The sequence below is a fragment of the Rhinopithecus bieti genome, unplaced genomic scaffold (genome assembly GCF_001698545.2).
Source record: "Rhinopithecus bieti isolate Rb0 unplaced genomic scaffold, ASM169854v2 scaffold_23199, whole genome shotgun sequence".
NCBI classification, from domain to species: domain Eukaryota; kingdom Metazoa; phylum Chordata; class Mammalia; order Primates; family Cercopithecidae; genus Rhinopithecus; species Rhinopithecus bieti.
The window spans coordinates 88678-109099 of NW_016810851.1; the positions used below are offsets into that span (position 1 = coordinate 88678).

At 36.6% G+C, this 20422-nt stretch overlaps 1 protein-coding gene across 1 annotated transcript in view; it reads right to left on the minus strand.

Moving 5' to 3' along the window:
• The window catches only part of LOC108542795 (serine/threonine-protein phosphatase 2B catalytic subunit alpha isoform), a gene marked incomplete at its 3' end in the record, with an annotated part of 285800 nt that overhangs the window by 87022 nt on the left and 178356 nt on the right, over positions 1–20422 (minus strand). The window lies entirely within an intron of this gene.

The window sequence follows — 20422 nt, forward strand, 5'->3', positions numbered from 1 at the left end:
GGTGATCATTTTGTTACAGGCAGACATTTGACTTGGCTATATATACATATTATAGAAAAAGTTTACCTTGATAGTCTACATCAAAGTTAAAAAAAGTGAAATAGGCCGGGTGCAGTGGCTTACATCTGTAATCCCAGAACTCTGGGAGGCTGAGGCCAGCGGATCACCTGAGGTCAGGAGTTTGAAACCAGCCTGGCCAGCATGGTGAAAGCCCATCTCTACTACAAATACAAAAATTAGCCAGGCATGGTGGCATGCGCCTGTAATCCCAGACACTCGGGAGGTTGAGGCAGGAGAATCACTTGACCCTCGGAGGGGGAGGTTGTGGTGAGCCGAGACGGCACCATTGCACTCCAGCCTGGAAGACAGAACAAGACTCTGTCTCAAAAAAAAAAAAAAAAAACGGCCAGGAATGGTGGCTCACACCTGTAATCCCAACACTTTGGGAGGCTGAGGCAGGTGGATCACGAGGTCAGGAGGTCAAGACCAGCCTGGCCAAGATGGTGAAACCCCATCTCTACTAAAAATACAAAATTTAGCTGGGCATGGTGGCGGGTGCCTGTAAGTTCAGCTACTCGGGAAGCTGAGGCAGAGAATTGCTTGAACCTGGGAGGCGGATGTTGCAGTGACTCATGATCACGCCACTGCACTCCAGCCTGGGTGACACAGCGAGACTCCGTCTCAAAAAAAAAAAAAAAAAAAAAAAAAAAAAAAAAAAAAAAAAAGAAAAAAAGGAAATATATCAAGTATAGAACTGATTTCTGCATCTTTGACACTTTGTGGAATATAAACATGACCCCATGCAACATTTGACAATGAATTTCTTAGTTGATCCACTAAGTCCCCAAACACATGCACGCACATTAATTACATATAGTTTACAGTATCTTGTTCCTGGTTTAAAAGTTTTCACTAGCAAATTTGACTAATCCGTTCCCTGTAAGAATTTTCATTTAATTTCACTTCTTCATTTAGAAAATGGGCATGCCTTTGAGAAACCTTAATTGTCAGTTAGCATTTATTACCACACTCCTTACACTCTCTCTAGCTATAGGAGTTGGAAGCTGAAGCACTACGTTTCCCAGATTCCCTTGCCATTAGGGTTCCAGATAAGGCTTAGGTTCAGCCAAGGAGATGTACTCACATTATGTGATTAGTTGAAAGCAAAGGAAGGTAAAAGTCATCCATCCCAGCACTTGACATGGCTACTGACTTTGGGTTTCGGTAAAAACTTTTTAATAACTGGCAATTCCATATTCCAATACCAGTCACCAGTTTAAGGGCTATGGAGTAGTTACAGCTTTGGCAGGCATTTCCTGTGTTTGTGCATGGCAGTTTCCTGGTTCAGTTTGCAGTAGAGTGAACACCAGCAACAAGAAACCTGGACTGACAGTCCTCTGCTTTTTCTAACAATTTTGAAGATACTTAATTCATTGTATTAAAACTCTTTTCAGTGTGAAATACCTGGGGCTTTTGTTGTTGTTGCTGTTTTGTTGTTTGCCCTGAGTCCTTTCTCTCAAGAAAACTAATGATCTGAATCTATCAATTCAGGATATGCATTGGCCCACAAGTCAAAGTTGTGGTATTTTTAAAGAGATCTACAAAAGCATGCAGCATAGACAGTGTGGTCTCTGTAACTGTTTGGTGTATGCTTTAATGAGGACAACATTCTCTCATCCTTTCTTATTCCCACCTTTTCTTTGAGGCTTAAATAACCATCTGGACAAGGTGTGTTCATCCTTATTTTTATTCTGCTTCCCTCTCTTCTCTTTCTCCTTTTCACACTTGCGCAAGCCCTGGGCTGGGTTATGGAAGCACAGCACTAGGTGTTAGGATATAGAGTTTGTTCTAGCATATATGATAGGTACACCATGGTTTAAAGTTTCTGGTTGATTTAAGGGTAGAAATAAGTAAAGCCAATTTTACATTACTTTTCAGTCACTTAAGAGAACCAGAACAGAGTTCTACATTTGGTTCGGTCTAGCTCCTCAGGCACTATACTGAGGTTTAGGGCCAAAGGCTTAGCTAGTAGCTATTTATCATGAATAAATATATTTCTATAATGACCTCAGGTGGAAGTTGGTATACACACAATTTTTTTTAAATTTTATTTTTTATTTCCTTATTGTTTGTTTTTAGAGGCAAGATCTTGCTCTGTCACCCAGGCTGGAGTGCAGTGGTGTAATCATAACTTACAAATTCCTGTGCCATCAACTGATTCTTGTGCCTCAGCCTCCTGAGTAGCTGGGATTACAGTTGTTCACCACCGAGCTGGCAAATTTTTTGTAGAGACAGGGTCTCACTTTGTGGCCCAGGCTGGTCTCAAACTCCTAACTTCAAGTGATCTGCTGGCCCCAGTCTCTCAAAGTGCTGGGATTACAAGTGTGAGCTACTGTGCCTGGCCACATGACAGAGTTTTAGTATTTGTAATTTCGCATCCAGGCCTTCATTCTCTCCACCTATAAATGGCCACTGGAACCCATTTTGACACAATTGGAAGAATATATTGGTAAAAATGTTGTGCCTTTCATGGGCAGCATAAGCAGTATGTTATATAATTTAATTTAATTCAGGGTTAATAAATACTCGTTTCAATTTCACCAAAACAAACACATTAATTACAAATGAAGTAACCCAAGGTTTACAGGATGACAGACTATTAGCAATAGTATGAAAGAAACCACAATAAGGTATACTGCCTTCAGCCTGCTCACTCTGAGTCATACTTGTCTCCTTGGTGTTGCAATATTTCTTCCTGGGAGCCAAGCTCTAGCTGTTCATGCTATGAAGAACCCTTCCTCTGGGTGTCTCCTTAGCTACCTCTTCACCTATTTCAAGTCTGCTCAAATCTCCTCTCCTTCTCAATGAGGCCTACTCTGATCACTCTACTTAACAACTCCACCTGCTCTCACCCTGCCACTCCCTTATCCCACTCTTAATTTTCTATTTCTATGGAACTTATCACCTTCTAACATCTTTTATAATTTACTTATTTATATTTTATTGCATTTATTATGTTTTATCTTCTACTGTTAAGACAGTAAGGAACTTTGTAAAAACTTTACTGTCATATCCCAAGTGCCTAAAACAGTACTTGTTGAGATATAATAATACTTCAAATACTTGTTGAATATGTGTCAACAAGAAGTTCCTAAATCAATCAACGGTTTTGATTTCTTCTCTCCCTCCTGTTCCCTATAAGGTCCTATCAGCTCTTTATAACTTGTTATTTCTAAAAATAATGGAATTTAAATTTATATTTATAGGGTCCTGGCTCTATACAATTAAAAGCCACTGCAAAATCTGTTAATTGGGTAGATTTACATAGAATTATTCTGTAAGAGAAATAACTCTCTAGGCTCTGTAAATGTCCATTACTAGGGCAGATAATCTTTAAAGAGCAATAGAGATGATGATCCCTGACATCACTATAGAGGCTCTCGGTTAAGGCACCTTAAGAACAAATTGCTTTCTGGATGCATACTGAGATGCATGGTGATTTTTATTTTTGTTTTTTGAGTAAATCCCAGTCACATGGTTATCAGACAGTTTTCTTCACCTAGATAGCTTTAGTAAAAAATCATCAAAGAGGAGCTTAGTCAACATTTAAATCGTTATTGAATATATGTACAAGTATTTACCAAATGCTTAATATATGCCATGTATTTTTTTCAGACACTGCGAATAGAGCCAAAAAAAAAAAAAAGTTGAACGTCTCTCCCCTCCTTGAGCTTACGTTCTAAAGAGGAAGAAAGATAATAAATAAATAAATAAATAAATAAAACTGAGCTACAAAGTGTATCAATGAATAAGTGCAATGGAGATTATAAACTAGGGGTGCCTGATAACAAGCACCTGAGAAGTGGTAAGGGTTGGGGGACAGAGCTATGACATCATATAAAGTGGTCAGAGAAGGCCTCCCTTAGAGGCCTTCTAAACACAGACATGAAGGAGGTCAGGGCCCGTATAATTATGTGGGTGAAAAGCTGGCTGGCTGGAAAGGACACCAAGTACAGAACATGTTTGAGGAAGAGAGGGGAAGCCAGAGGGCCTGAGGTGAATGAACAAGGGTGGCAGGAGTAGGAGTTGAAATCACAAAGACATAAAGGCAGAAGAGGCAAAGGATCAGAATGTGAAAGGCCTTGGAGGTGAGGTCAAGCACTTATCCTCTTGACCTCTCTAGTGGGAAAGGAAGCTCCTAGAGGGATGTGAGCAGAAGAGCTGTATGATGCTACCTCTGTTTTACCAGGATCACACTGACCACTGGGTTGAGAATGGGGGCAGAAGGAAGCCAGAGAACACTTTAGATAGAGGCCACTGCAATAATCCAGCCAAGGTAGCAGAAAGGCTAGTGCAGACGGGGAAGGGAGAAGTGATCAAATTTCAGGCATAAAGACAGAGCTAAAAGAACTTTCAGACAGACTGTGTACAGGATGTAGAAAAAAATCGAAAGGAGATGTCAAGAATATAGTTGTGTGTAATAAGATGGAAGACAAAGTAGGAAGAACAGATTTATGAAGGAAGATAGGAAGTGTGGCTTTGGAAATGTTTATATTTGAGATGTGTCTTACATAGGCAAATGGAGAAAAGCAGATAACTAGAAACATGAGACTGGACTTAGAGGAAAGGACTGGGCTAAAGATGAGAATATTTAGGAATCATCTCACAAAAGACAATTTTGAAAACAAGACAATAGGGAAGATATACAAAGGTAGTGAATGTAGATAAAGGAGGGAAGTCTAAGGGCTAAAATTTGGGACACTCTAAAGAGGGGGAAGACTCTCCAAGGAGACTAAGTAAAAAGGACCATGAACTAAGGAAAAAGCAGGTGAGCATGGTATCCTGAAAACCAAGGAAAGAAAGTATTGAAAGGAAGAAGGAGTGTCAACTTCTCAGGAGATTCAATGAGAGGAAGACTAAAAATTGGCTGATGGTAAAAAGGTTCAGGTACTGAACTGAATAGTATCTAATTAAGACCATATACACTTCTTCTTAGAAATTAGTTTTTAGGAGCTATGCCATACTAACTACATGTCTAGCAAGTAAGACTTCTTATTATATCAGAAATTTACACCAGTCTTTTGTATCAGATACATCTGCTTACACATATGATGATACATGTGCTAAATCCACCATCTTAGCCTTGTAAAGCAATGATATAAGAATTTTAATTCTTTATAATTCTATCTTCCCCTTTATACCTATTTGCTGGATGATCAATAATATGTACTGAATGAAACAATAATAATAAAGCCACTTCATAGACTTCAGTCAGAAATGCAAACAGGAAATTGAGAGGCTTACTTTTGCACAAGAGCAATTAATTGCAAACAGGAAGTAGAGATAAGCAGTTAAGCAATTATATCTGCATACAAAGGTCAACAACCAGCCTTGCCTGTTCACTGAAGATCAAACTGAGTGCCTAGTATGGTAATCATGTATAGGTAATTTAGGAAAGTGAATATATTACCTAAATTCTAATAAAGCTCGTAAGTGAAATTCATCACTTTTACTTTCTACATCGATTTAGCACAGCGCGTAGAGAAGAAGCTCAGTCAGCAGTAAAGACAAGAATGAATGGTGTGCATGCCCAAGGCTACCACAAATGGCTATGTCCTACACTACTCCAGAGGGCGCTATTTACTAGGCTACCATGTCATGAGACGTGTAGTGCAGACATGCCCAACCACCTGGGCAGCCCTGGGGAGCATCAGCCAGCATCTGACTTTTATCCTAAAGCTGAAAAGCAATCACAGTAATGGCATATATATGCTAAATATTCTTTGAGATCAACATAAACTGAAACAGGCCTAAAAAACAGTTATTAAATGCCTACCTACAGGTTTGATTTTTAACTAGTGCTATATGTGAATATGTTTTCAGCATCTGATTATAAGCTGCTAAAAGGCAAGGGTTGAGCACGCAAATGTTATATACCATAAGCAGTAAATGCTTTTTTTTTTTTTTTTTTTTTTTTTTTTTTACTGCTGACTCTTACGTGATGACTTTGCAAACTTAGAGAAATCTGTAACAAGAGGCTTCAAAAATGCTGACTCAGTATTAATGCTCTCTCAAAGTACTGATGGAGAGCAGTGGGAGAAAGGAAGAAACAAAACGCCATCATATCCAGAGTACCGCTTGGTTCTCTCAATAAGTCCATGACAGGCAGTGGAGGCATTATTACCCTATTGTAAGGGAAAAAACCCTCAACATGAGTATGTCTAGAAATTCATGCTATAGTCCCACAACCTGAGCATAGAACCAGAGATTGGTTCAAATCCCATTTCTGACACTTCTATCTGTGGCCTTAGACAAGCTCTTAACATTACTGAGCTTTAGCTATTTCATCTACAAAGAGAAGTATGTACCCATCTTGCTTCTAATTCACTGATATAGTAAAAAACTTACAATACCTAGAATATAGCTGGTGCTAAATTAATTACCAAATTGTGAGGTTCTTTGGGGCCTTAATTATGAAAACAAGTACAAAACTACTCAGCACTGTGACTAACACAGTTAGTCACAGTTCCCTTGTTACTAAATGTCCCCAAAATGCTATCCTCACTTTCCTGTCTTTTAAATTTTTAAAATGAGTCTTTGTCCCCCTTCCTCATTTCAGATTCCTTTCAAGCACATGTGGCCCCTTCTCTAATGAGTCTTAGGAGGTTTAGCCCTATTTCCATGAAATCACCTAGTTTTCTAATGCAAAGGCAAGCTGAACCTAATTTTTAAATCAGGACAAATTCTAACTTACAATGGAAATTCATTTGCTTTCTTATTCCCATAAGACATATTAAGCATAAGTCTCTAAGTTCTCCTTCTTTCTAAAACCCATGTCCTCACTTTAATATATTTTTTAATGATCCTGTAAAAAAATGCTTCGAAACTTGCAACCCTACTTTATTTTCACCATTCAGACTAATAAGATCAATTCACTACAAGGCACACATTAGATTTGTTTGCACTGAAGAACAATTAACTGGACATTTAAATCCAGCATTCCCAGACTTATGGTAACCCACATGTACATGGAGCTCCACCAGCTGACTTCCCTCCTCAGACTCCTCTCTACAACTTCTTCCTCCTAGTGTAAAAGTAGAGCCATTGGGCCAGTGTAATAACACAGCCCAGATTCTAAAGACAGATTCAGGGCACTAACAGTGGCTTTTAGGGATTAATGGAACAGGGCTTTTGCCTTTATTGGGGGATGAGGGGATGAGGGGTGTAAGTGAAATGTCCAATAAGCTCAGTTACATTTCAATGAGGAATAAATGAATGTGTGGTGGGCAAGGTGTTTATTTAGCCTGTGGTAAGAGAGAGGCTGTGCTTGGATGTAGAAGAGTTTGCAAATCTAGTGGTTCACAATTCGAGTGCTAAGGAAAAAAAAAATCCAAATTTTAAAGGGCTTTTCTTTTTCAAACAGCAAAGTGAAACAGTAGGTCGTTTCTGCAATTACATCTAGCCCTAGCAATTGACATTTTTATTAATTGCTAAAAAATAGCAGTATCATATTTATACTACACACTTATTCACTAGAAACATAGTGATGTCAGGATTTATATAGCTAGAGATATGAAAATGAACACAGAGATGAGGTCTCTCTGTAAGCATGCATAAGTTTTAAATAACAGTTAGCAAAGATGTTTTCCATCCAAATAATTTTAATTTTTAAATCAAAAAAATTCCTGATTCATTCAAAAAAATGCCTGATTTAGCTAAATTAATATAATAATAATAACCATGTCAATGCTAAAATTAGATAAATATTTATTGAAGTGATAGCATAACAAAAATCCACTGAGGTATATATTCTTAGTATCATTCCATTCTTATAGATAAGAACATCTTATCTTAGATGTTCTAAGAACAGGTATCTAAGAACAGGTAGATCTAGAATTCGAACTTAGATCAGCCTAACCACAAAGTTTCAGGTCTTTCTTAAACACGTAAAATTCCAAATAATTATACATAACTGTAATAAAATAGTCTCATAGGGCAAACATGAAATTAAGTAAGGAAATCTTGCTTACATAGGGGTTAAGACTGCTGATTTCTACTCCTCGTTCAACTATTAACTAGCTGAATGATCTTGTAATGAAACTAAACTTTCTGGTCCTCAGTTTCTTCAGAAGTAGAATGAGAAATTTAGCTAAGTACACATTTCCCAAATTTATTTCCCAATGTGTCTTTGGGTCACAGGAGAGACAGGTATCATCCTTCTGTTAACCAGGGCCTCTCTGTTTCATACTTTGAACCTTGCATTTAAATATTTCACTAAAAAAAAAAAAAAAAAAAAAAGAGAGAGAGAGAGAGAGTATGGTGGATCATGCTTGTAATCTTCACATTTTGGGAGGTCAAGGTAGGAGGATCACTTGAGGCCAGGACTTTGAAACCAGCCTAGGCAACAGAGTAAGACCCTGTCTTAACAAAAAAATTAAAAATTAGCTGGGCATGGTGGTGGGTGCCTGTAGTCCCAGCTACCTGGGAGGCTGAGGCATTAGGATCACTTGAGCCCTGGAGTTCGAGGCTGCTGTGAGCTATGACTACACCACTGAACTGCAGCCCAGGCAACAGAATGAGACTGTATCTCAAAACAAACAAACAAACAAACAAACAAACAAACAAACACAAAAACTCCCCCCAGAAAAACTAACAACAACAACAAAACCCACTGTTGTTAACAAATAGTTTGGAAGTTACTGAAATCAACCACCTTTATATTTTCAAACTCTTTCAATATTCTATGGTTCTATTAAATATTTATGTTTTTCTCAATAACATTGTCTCCTTCAGTATTGCTTAAAATTGGCTCTTTTGAAACATGAACCTAAATGATGTGTTTTCAAGGAAGTGAAACAACCAAACTATTTTTTACATTTTTTTCATTAAGATATCACAAAATTAATTGAGGTTAGGGAATGCTTCATTAAAGTGTAACGACTTTAGGTACACTTATTTTTAAAAGAAACAATACATAGTTTTGTATCTATGTATCCTTGTAATCTGGCTTAAATATTTTATAAAACATCTTCTTGAATTAAGTACAACATTTCTTCCTAACAATGTATGAAAACTTTAAGTATTATGAGAATAACTTTTAGGATGGCAAGTAAAGAATATGTGTGCAAACCTAAACATAAAATTATACATATTGCAAAGTATTTAAGGGGAGCCTGTGGGTGCCAATGGAGTTATCCTTCTTAATCCAAAATAATATAAAGTCTAGGGACAAGAAGTGTAAGTCTGGGGAAGATGAGATGCTCAGTTCACCAAGCATAGTGAGGTAGGGAAAGGGAACAAAGTCTGTGGTAAGTTTATAAAGCCTGGCACTCACACAAATACCACTTACTATATGCCAGACAGTGATAAGAGCTTGACAGATACTAACTCACTTAATCCCCACAACAACTCTAGGTAGGCACTGACACAGAGTATACGTAACTTGAACAGTCACAGAGCTGGGAGGTGACAGAGCTGGGTTTGAATCCAGGCACTACGGATATAAAGGGGTGTGCTTTGTGAAATCCATGTTCAAGGGGAAGTCAGAGGACTAAGGTGAGACTTTAAGTGCTGAGAAATATTTGGAGACATAACAAAGATGTAAGATAATCTATAATGCTAGAAATAAAAGATGTAAATGCCTTGAAAACAAATCCTAAAACAAAGACTAAAGAAAACAAAGAATTTTGGAAGAAGAAGCTGGAATGACATCATCTTTGTTTTTGAATCTATAGAAACTGGAAGAGGCCTGTAAAAGAAAAAAACGTTTTACTTCTGAGAAATTAAAGGGAAAACTAAAGTCGATAGCTTGAATTAGAACTTAGGGGCTGACCTGTAGTAGACTTCTGGGAAACAGTAACAGCCAATTATAATTGAATGAAATCAGAGAAAAGGGATCACCAGGTAATTCCTGCACCTTGTTAGCTGATGCATTTTATCAATGAGAAAATGAGGCATAGGGAGTTGAAGTGATTTGCTCCAAGACTATTTCAGCTGGTTAGTGGCAGGTCCATCATTCCTTTCAACATACTACCTGATTTGTTTTTAGCCTTAATGTTTCTTCCAGGTGCAATGCTGTATTATGATTCTATTAGAATGCTGGTGAAAAAAGGACATCTAAGGAGTCCAAAGGGAGTTAAAGCTATCTATGATAAACACAGATTAATTTTTTGTAATTCTGCAGCTGTATACCATATTAAAAGATGTGTATGCCTGAGTCTGTCCTAAATTGTTGATGAGAAAGAAGCAGCTAGAAAGTAGTGGTCTTCGGTGTATGAAACATCTTCTATTTTCAAATGGAGAGGAACTGTCAGTAAGAAACCTCAGTACAGGAGTGGAGTAGTTTGCTTTTTAGGCATAAATACAATGATTTTGATTCTCCACACAGAGGAGTAAGTTTAAGAAACTGAAAACATTCTATTTTATTCCATTTTCCACAGAAAATACAGAATGGATATCTCTAGTACATTCCCATCAGCATTATGTGGTCTCCACAAAACCTTACTCCCTCAAGTCTGAAGACATTTAAAAATAATTATGGGAGAAGATGAGGGAAACTTTCCCAACAGTTAAATAGGGGTAGTCATGGAAGGGACAAACATCACGCCTCTCGGGTTATTACCTCTGTCCCACTGCCAAATATGATGTCAGAAAGCAGAAGTGAGCTCTGGGTCAAGGACAAAATGAGAAGCACATTAAGGGATTGCTTTATTTAAAGGTTAGTAGGAAAAGGTCAGTTATTATGTGATCTACAGGGTTGTTTAGAGTAGAAAAACTCATATCCATTGCTGAAGAATAACTGTCAAATGTATTAGTGTACACAAACTTATTAAATTTTAATACAGCCAACAGAAATCAAGTTGCAAAAGCAACACTAACATGCTGCAGAAGTCATCAACTTCTTCATTGTTATTCAGTAGGAAATAGACGACAAACAAAGAAGGGCAGGGGGATATGGTACAGAGAATCCACAATGGCATCCAGGAGACCAGAGTTCTGGGCCTAGTTCAGCACTTTCCAGCTGTGAGTGGCAAAGACAGACTGCTCCAAGCTTCTTAATCTGTAAGGCCAGCAGCTGGAGTGGTCTCTCAGTCTTTTCCAAAAGTAAAATTATATGACTATTTAGAGCAGAAAATAATCACAGAAAAAAATCAAACATTCTTCAAAGTCAAGAATTTAGCAATAGAGATTTATATGACCAATTATCAGACATATGAAGCAAATGATTAACCCTTAAGAACAATCAAGATAGAGAAAATCACAGAGAACTGTTCGTTAAATTAACTACTATGACTAAAATACACCTACTATAAAAGCCCCCCCCCCAAAAAAAAGTGAAATGTGACCAACAAACATCAATAAAAGGTGACCAATAAAATATCAATAGATGTGTGATATACTAGGATATTTTACATAAAATTCCTAAATCCATTCCCTTTTCATCATGCTTTTTTCTACAGTCACAACATTATTCAAATTAAAAAGTAGTCAATTCACATATTATTTATATGAGAAGAATGTAAAAGCATGCATATTTAAGGAAGAAAAATGTTTTGTGAAACAGACCTGCTATATTTTAAAGAAAAAAGAAACACATGTAGAGATGGAAGCTTCATTATGTTAATGAAAGAAATCATTCTGGATATTGAAATACTCACAAAAATAAAACTAGTTGTTTTAAAATGTTCAGGAATTCATCATATGGTGGGAAGTTAAATCACACAATAGCAAAAGTTGAGGTTATCTCTTATTTTGACACAGAGGTGTTTTTAAAGGGTAGCAGGAGGAAACCCTGATTAGACTAATCAAGATATTCCCTTTGAAGTCATGTAACATATAGTTTGAGTAAGAAATGCATTGATAGAATGAAAACCAACAAGGGCTTTGAGATCACCTAGAATAACCTCTTCATGAATTACAGGAAGACACTGTTAGAACTGGCACAATCTCTCAGGATTCCTGATTCATAGTAGTTCTGTACTCTCACTGCTTTTAGATAATAGTTTTCACTAATGCTATTATTTTCATCCTTCTTTTCCTGTTAAGCTCGGGAAAAAAAAGGGTAATTTTAGTTCAGTAATGTCAAGACGATCCTAAACAAAACAACTATACTTTTACTTGGAAACAAAACAAATGTCAAACAACTCACATGAGTCAAATGAAAAGTGGAATTCAGGTGCTAAGAAAGTACATCAAACAAAGTAAGAAAGAGTTTATATAAATTCTAGAAATTGAATTTTTTATTTTTCTATTATAAATTATTTTAATTGTTTCTGATTTACACGTGAAGGGCAAATATGAAGTAAGTGCTGAATACATCAGCAAATCTTTGACATTTCTTACCAGGAATGACTGTTAAATTAAGCAGAAAAAAAAGAACACAATTCCTGTAACAATGACTATCATTATCCAGAGTACACTACTATATACCAATAAATATTATCTTTTCTGTTTACTAAATATAAATGTATATATCCATCCATTTGCAGAAGGTTCAGCGAATATATGTATATAGATCAGTTTTAGTGGTAATAAATGATATTTTTTGGTCACTGAGTTCCTACTACATCTCAGGTACTATGTGAGGAGCTTTTCAACATTATCTCAAGTCTCACAGTGCTGTAAAGTAGAAATTATTTCAGTCACTTGCACAGAAGTTTAAATGAGGAGGAGCATGTTAGGTAACTTGTGAGCAGGATTACAGAGTATGTCTGTTTCATTCTAAAGCCAATGATCTTCTCACTAGGTGACAAAGCATTACCCTTAAAACATGCCCATTACACATAAAATGCAGTTGTTATGTGAAAGAATCTAGAACACAAGCATGAATCCATGCTTCAGTTTTACTTTATATGAAAATATTCAGATTTTGTCAGTAGCATGATGAATACTTGACAGTTTTAGCATTAGGCCTTGATCAATTAAGCATAAACTCAAAATCTGCTCCAAAAAATACTTACCTTTACATTAAATTTTTATTCAAAATCATGGTCATACTGCCCCTGAAAATAATGTATTCTATCTAACAAATATAGTAACATTGTCTCCAATTGACGTCTACTGGACAGACTTTTGGTACTGTGCTCCCAGAGTCCTTTGACCAATCAGAATGCATATTTTGTTAAAACCCTTCCTCTCTTTGCCTTTACCATTCTAAACTGCATAATTATCCATAGTAAGTCAACTCCTAAACCTCCGAAGGTCTATCCTCAAAAAGGTCATGTCTATTTCTATCATAATTTTACCACTGGTCCCTTTCTGGAAATGAGCATTTGTCGTGACACCTAGACATCACTAAATCTAACATAAAGCCCTCAAGTTGGTAAGCGTTCTCCACACAGTCCCCATATGAATGGAAGTGTTACTATTACCCCTACTGTCCTAATTCCTCAGATTCAATCCAACCACACATAAACCACCTCTGACAAATCCTTTCCTCGTCTTCAAAACTAGCATTCCCTGGTCACCCTTAGTCAGCAGATAATTATTTCTATGACCCCTGGCTAACTCTCAATGATTCTTATTTTTTCTGTGGAACCTAAATCTATTAGCCAAATCAACTGTTTCTTGTTATCACCAATCTTACAAATCCCTTCATACTTGACTCCCCACAATTTTCTTCTCTTTCTTGAACTATCTCTCGAACGATCACCCACTCCCCCTCCATTTCATCTCACTCTAATCATAGAAAACAAAAGAGGTGTCCAGGTCATCACAAGTCCTCATGCAAGTGTAATCTTGGTTCCTACAGTGCTGTTTAAAGAAAATAACTACAGAACTGAGACTAAATTTCATCTCCACTACTTTTAAGGAAAGGTTTGCCACCTTTTAGATACCATCCCAAGGAAATTATTATCTAGCTGAAAAAGTTCAACTCAAAAATAGTGAGTTATCTACCCACTGCTGAAGCAATTCACTTTGTCCCTGGACAATACCACCACTGGTCTCAATTTGGTGATTCATCAAATTAACAGAAACTCAGTATGCTCCCTTCCATAACTGTATCATCCTGGACATGATCCTTGCTACAGAAGGGGGACTTGTGTAATGGTTGGAAGCCATGCTCTCTCTTTGTCCTCAGCAATGTATCTGATGTTTAAAGAGGTGAAAGAAGTAATTTGTCTCATCACTGCCATCAACCTGACACCAGTGACTTGATGCTAAGAGCAACTGGACAATACTGAATGAATATGCTTTGTGCAGTACTTATTTCAGGGTAAATGCTAATAAAAATTCTAAAAATATTTTAAAATATTTGAATCAACATAATATGTCAACCTTAATGCCTATTCTTCCATGTATAGAAGAAATGTTTTATTACAATTTTTGACGTCTAACTGACCCACTCCACCATCACTGTCCTAAATTTCTAATGTTTTACTGTATTAATTTCTGAAGAACCACTCAGGTCTACATTCAAATGCAAACATACTCAAAACCTACATGCAAAATATTGTTTATATGAAGTCACCTATATCCAGTTAGTGCAGGTAGTTATAATCTGCATTTATGGTACATCATTCTGTAGTCACCCAAAAATGATAGGACAATGATTAATGCACCCAAAGTTATATGTGCAAGTTGGTCAACATTAAGAACATGTGGTCACATCTAGCAGAGATGAGCAGAGGTGGAAACTGGGGACCTTCAAGGTACAGTACTAGGACAACCTAATATCCCGGTTTGTCTGGAACAGTCCTGGATTAAATGTACTGTGGTAGTATAATTAGTAACAGCATCCCTGTTTACTTTCAAAAGGGTACCAGTTTGAAGGATAAATTGTAGTATCATCCAATTTGGTANAATTCTAGAAATTGAATTTTTTATTTTTCTATTATAAATTATTTTAATTGTTTCTGATTTACACGTGAAGGGCAAATATGAAGTAAGTGCTGAATACATCAGCAAATCTTTGACATTTCTTACCAGGAATGACTGTTAAATTAAGCAGAAAAAAAAGAACACAATTCCTGTAACAATGACTATCATTATCCAGAGTACACTACTATATACCAATAAATATTATCTTTTCTGTTTACTAAATATAAATGTATATATCCATCCATTTGCAGAAGGTTCAGCGAATATATGTATATAGATCAGTTTTAGTGGTAATAAATGATATTTTTTGGTCACTGAGTTCCTACTACATCTCAGGTACTATGTGAGGAGCTTTTCAACATTATCTCAAGTCTCACAGTGCTGTAAAGTAGAAATTATTTCAGTCACTTGCACAGAAGTTTAAATGAGGAGGAGCATGTTAGGTAACTTGTGAGCAGGATTACAGAGTATGTCTGTTTCATTCTAAAGCCAATGATCTTCTCACTAGGTGACAAAGCATTACCCTTAAAACATGCCCATTACACATAAAATGCAGTTGTTATGTGAAAGAATCTAGAACACAAGCATGAATCCATGCTTCAGTTTTACTTTATATGAAAATATTCAGATTTTGTCAGTAGCATGATGAATACTTGACAGTTTTAGCATTAGGCCTTGATCAATTAAGCATAAACTCAAAATCTGCTCCAAAAAATACTTACCTTTACATTAAATTTTATTCAAAATCATGGTCATACTGCCCCTGAAAATAATGTATTCTATCTAACAAATATAGTAACATTGTCTCCAATTGACGTCTACTGGACAGACTTTTGGTACTGTGCTCCCAGAGTCCTTTGACCAATCAGAATGCATATTTTGTTAAAACCCTTCCTCTCTTTGCCTTTACCATTCTAAACTGCATAATTATCCATAGTAAGTCAACTCCTAAACCTCCGAAGGTCTATCCTCAAAAGGTCATGTCTATTTCTATCATAATTTTACCACTGGTCCCTTTCTGGAAATGAGCATTTGTCGTGACACCTAGACATCACTAAATCTAACATAAAGCCCTCAAGTTGGTAAGCGTTCTCCACACAGTCCCCATATGAATGGAAGTGTTACTATTACCCCTACTGTCCTAATTCCTCAGATTCAATCCAACCACACATAAACCACCTCTGACAAATCCTTTCCTCGTCTTCAAAACTAGCATTCCCTGGTCACCCTTAGTCAGCAGATAATTATTTCTATGACCCCTGGCTAACTCTCAATGATTCTTATTTTTTCTGTGGAACCTAAATCTATTAGCCAAATCAACTGTTTCTTGTTATCACCAATCTTACAAATCCCTTCATACTTGACTCCCCACAATTTTCTTCTCTTTCTTGAACTATCTCTCGAACGATCACCCACTCCCCTCCATTTCATCTCACTCTAATCATAGAAAACAAAAGAGGTGTCCAGGTCATCACAAGTCCTCATGCAAGTGTAATCTTGGTTCCTACAGTGCTGTTTAAAGAAAATAACTACAGAACTGAGACTAAATTTCATCTCCACTACTTTTAAGGAAAGGTTTGCCACCTTTTAGATACCATCCCAAGGAAATTATTATCTAGCTGAAAAGTTCAACTCAAAATAGTGAGTTATCTACCCACTGCTGAAGCAATTCACTTTGTCCCTGGACAATACCACCACTGGTCTCAATTTGGTGATTCATCAAATTAACAGAAACTCAGTATGCTCCCTTCCATAACTGTATCATCCTGGACATGATCCTTGCTACAGAAGGGGACTTGTGTAATGGTTGGAAGCCATGCTCTCTCTTTGTCCTCAGCAATGTATCTGATGTTTAAAGAGGTGAAAGAAGTAATTTGTCTCATCACTGCCATCAACCTGACACCAGTGACTTGATGCTAAGAGCAACTGGACAATACTGAATGAATATGCTTTGTGCAGTACTTATTTCAGGGTAAATGCTAATAAAATTCTAAAATATTTTAAAATATTTGAATCAACATAATATGTCAACCTTAATGCCTATTCTTCCATGTATAGAAGAAATGTTTTATTACAATTTTGACGTCTAACTGACCCACTCCACCATCACTGTCCTAAATTTCTAATGTTTTACTGTATTAATTTCTGAAGAACCACTCAGGTCTACATTCAAATGCAAACATACTCAAAACCTACATGCAAAATATTGTTTATATGAAGTCACCTATATCCAGTTAGTGCAGGTAGTTATAATCTGCATTTATGGTACATCATTCTGTAGTCACCCAAAATGATAGGACAATGATTAATGCACCCAAAGTTATATGTGCAAGTTGGTCAACATTAAGAACATGTGGTCACATCTAGCAGAGATGAGCAGAGGTGGAAACTGGGGACCTTCAAGGTACAGTACTAGGACAACCTAATATCCCGGTTTGTCTGGAACAGTCCTGGATTAAATGTACTGTGGTAGTATAATTAGTAACAGCATCCCTGTTTACTTTCAAAAGGGTACCAGTTTGAAGGATAAATTGTAGTATCATCCAATTTGGTACCCATAATTAATAAGTGGGTTCTACTCATGATCCAAGAATTGGCTAGGTTGGTAAAGAGCTAAAACATAGCTAAGGGTCACTAGGGAGCTAGCAAAAATCATAACTGAGACAAAAAAGGACAGATTGTGAAAATAAAACCACTCTCCTTATAGGCCATTTATAAAAGACCTACATATGAATTGGCATTTAACCTACTGCCTGTGGACATCTGACAGTTAAGTTGTATTTCATATTATTTATAATTATATGCCTTAATTAATTCTGGAAGTTGACCTTCCCTGATAATTACTGAAAATTTTTATTTTGAATCAATAATTAGCATTATATCTTACTACAGTAACCCTGGTAATAGTGAACTCACCCACAGTATTCTCATACTGGGAATTTGAGAGCTATCCATAACCTAAACTAATGGAAAATTAAGTTTCCAGGTCATGATGATGTTAGGATAAATACCGCTTTGGCCAGGCGCAGAGGCTCACACCTGTAATTCCAGCATTTTGGGGGGTCAAGGAGGGAGGAACACTTGAGGCCAGGAGTTCAAGACCATCCTAGACAACATAGTGAGCCTCTACACAAAATAAAATTTAGCAGGGCATGGTGGTATGCACCTCATTAGCACACTATATTAAAACATTATTGTCCCAGCTACTCAGGAAGCTAAGGTGGGAGGGTCGCTTGAGCCCAGGAATTCAAGGTTACAGTCAGCTATGATTGCATCACTACATTCCAGGTGGGTGACAAGGCAAGACCCTGTCTCTAAAAATAATGAAAATAAAATAAATAAAATAAAATAGAATAGTGTTGTTTTGATAAATTCAAAAAAAATTAAGAAGCGTTAAAATGAATATTGGTAAGTACGTTTTTCCGCCTTAGTCGCGTTTCATGAGAATTTTTTTTTCAAATTGGTAGACCATCACAAGTTGTGATCACCATGGATTAAAATTGTAAAAAGAATAACACACCAACTATCTTAGACTTTCACAGATTACCTGTATATTATGGGCATTATACAATAATGTTGATGCGCTACTAAATAGAATTTAACATCAGAAAAGATATCAAATAGTCAATACTCTAAAACCTGAGGATCCTTTTAAAACAAGGTCCACAAAGGTAACATAACAAAGCTCAAATAAAATGGCATATTTCAAAGAAATGAATTTTATATAACTTAGACTGTAAAGGGAAAACAAAAGTGTTTTAAAATTATTTTAGTAAAATAAAGTGGAGGCTCCTCTGTTACGCAAATAGTTTTGTCAATTTTAACTTTCCTCAAATAAGTATAATCTGGAATCTAAAAGCAGGATTTGATAAAAATACACAGAAAAGCCCATTATACTTTGCAGCCAGACCACTCAAAAATCACATTTGACATAAAAAAGAAACACATTACAATGAAAGGATTATACAAAATAAAGTATCTTACAATTCTATGATCATATTAATGTTTAGCAATACGAATTTGCCATGAGAGGCACACAAATGAGTTGTCAAATATTTAGATAAGAAATTATGAGAAGACTTACATATAGGGTGAGACAGGCTAAACAGCACAATTACGGATGTTATAAATTATAACCATGATCACTAGGAAGCCTATCAAAATCAAAGTAAGAGTTGACAATAATTTGATTGTAAGGTGATTTGTATGGAATAAAAAGGTAAGATTTTGAACAATTGCATATGTGATTATTTACTCTTAAGTTGTCATACTGGGCTATACTGTGCCTTTCTCTATTTCTAGGACAATAAAACTAGGAAAATTGGAAAGCAACCTTAATTTTTCCTTAAAAAAATAATTGTGTAAAAGTATCTCTAAGACCTACCAACTTTTAAGGTGATAGACTGAGATTCAATTAATATTTTATTGGTATTAAACAAAATCAAATTGAATGAAATAATCATTAAGTAGCTAATACAAACAGGCACTGGGACAGATGTTAAGATTGCCTTCAAGAAGTTTTAGATACAGGCATTTCCCTCAAGGAATTTTCAGGATAGCTGGGAGAGAGAAGATACTACCTAATAAACATTAAATAAAACAGGCTTAAGTGTTCAAATGCACTGGGAACTAGGGGAAGAGAAAGACCTTGCTATTTGAGGAGTCAAGAAAATCTTTCCAGAGGACACAGGACCTGAGCCTGCTCTTGAGTGCTGTATAGAATTCACAGTGGTGGGGAAAAACAAAACAAAACAAAACCAGAAGGTAAAAACAAAACAGAAGGCATACCACAGGTAGACTGAATTACTCTGATGTATCTCAAGTTAGAGAAACAAAGACAATCAAGGTTCATTAAAAGAACAATATATTGACTTCTCTCTGGAAAAGAACAGGGTTTGTGGCAGGGACTGATGGTAGCTATGGTAGGACACAAAGGTAACAACCTGTAGAAAAGTCATTAACAAATCTAGATTTTGTGTTTGACATGGTTTGACTGTATGCCCACCCAAATCTCACTGTGAATTTCCACGTGTTGTGGGAGGGACCCTGTTGTGGGAGGGACCTGGTGGGAGATAACTGAATCATGGGGGCAGGTCTTTCTCGTGCTGTTCTCATGATAATGAGTAAATCTCACAAGATCTGATGGTTTAAAAATGAGAGATTTCCTGCACAAGCTCTCTCTTTGCCTGCTGCCATCCACGTAAAATGTGACTTGTTCCTCCTTGCCTTCCACCATGATTGTGAGGCCTTCCCAGCCATGTGGAACCATAAGTCCATTAAACCTACTTCCTTTGTAAATTGCCCAGTCTCGGGTATGTCTTTATTAGCAGCATGAAAACAAACAAATACAGTGTTAGAATGCAGGCCAAAAAATTTATTAAAAAGACCCAGCTATAACAATAGCTTAAATATGATAAAAGCTTATTTCTTTGGATATAAGCAATTTGAGGTAACATGGCTTGTACACAACATTGGGACTCAATGGCCCTTCTGTCTTGTTGCTCTGCCATACCCGATATATCATCTCTGTCCCATGGTTAGAATGGCATCTTTAGCTACTGCCATCCTAAGTGTATTGGCAGGAAGGGGAAAGGGAAGCAAG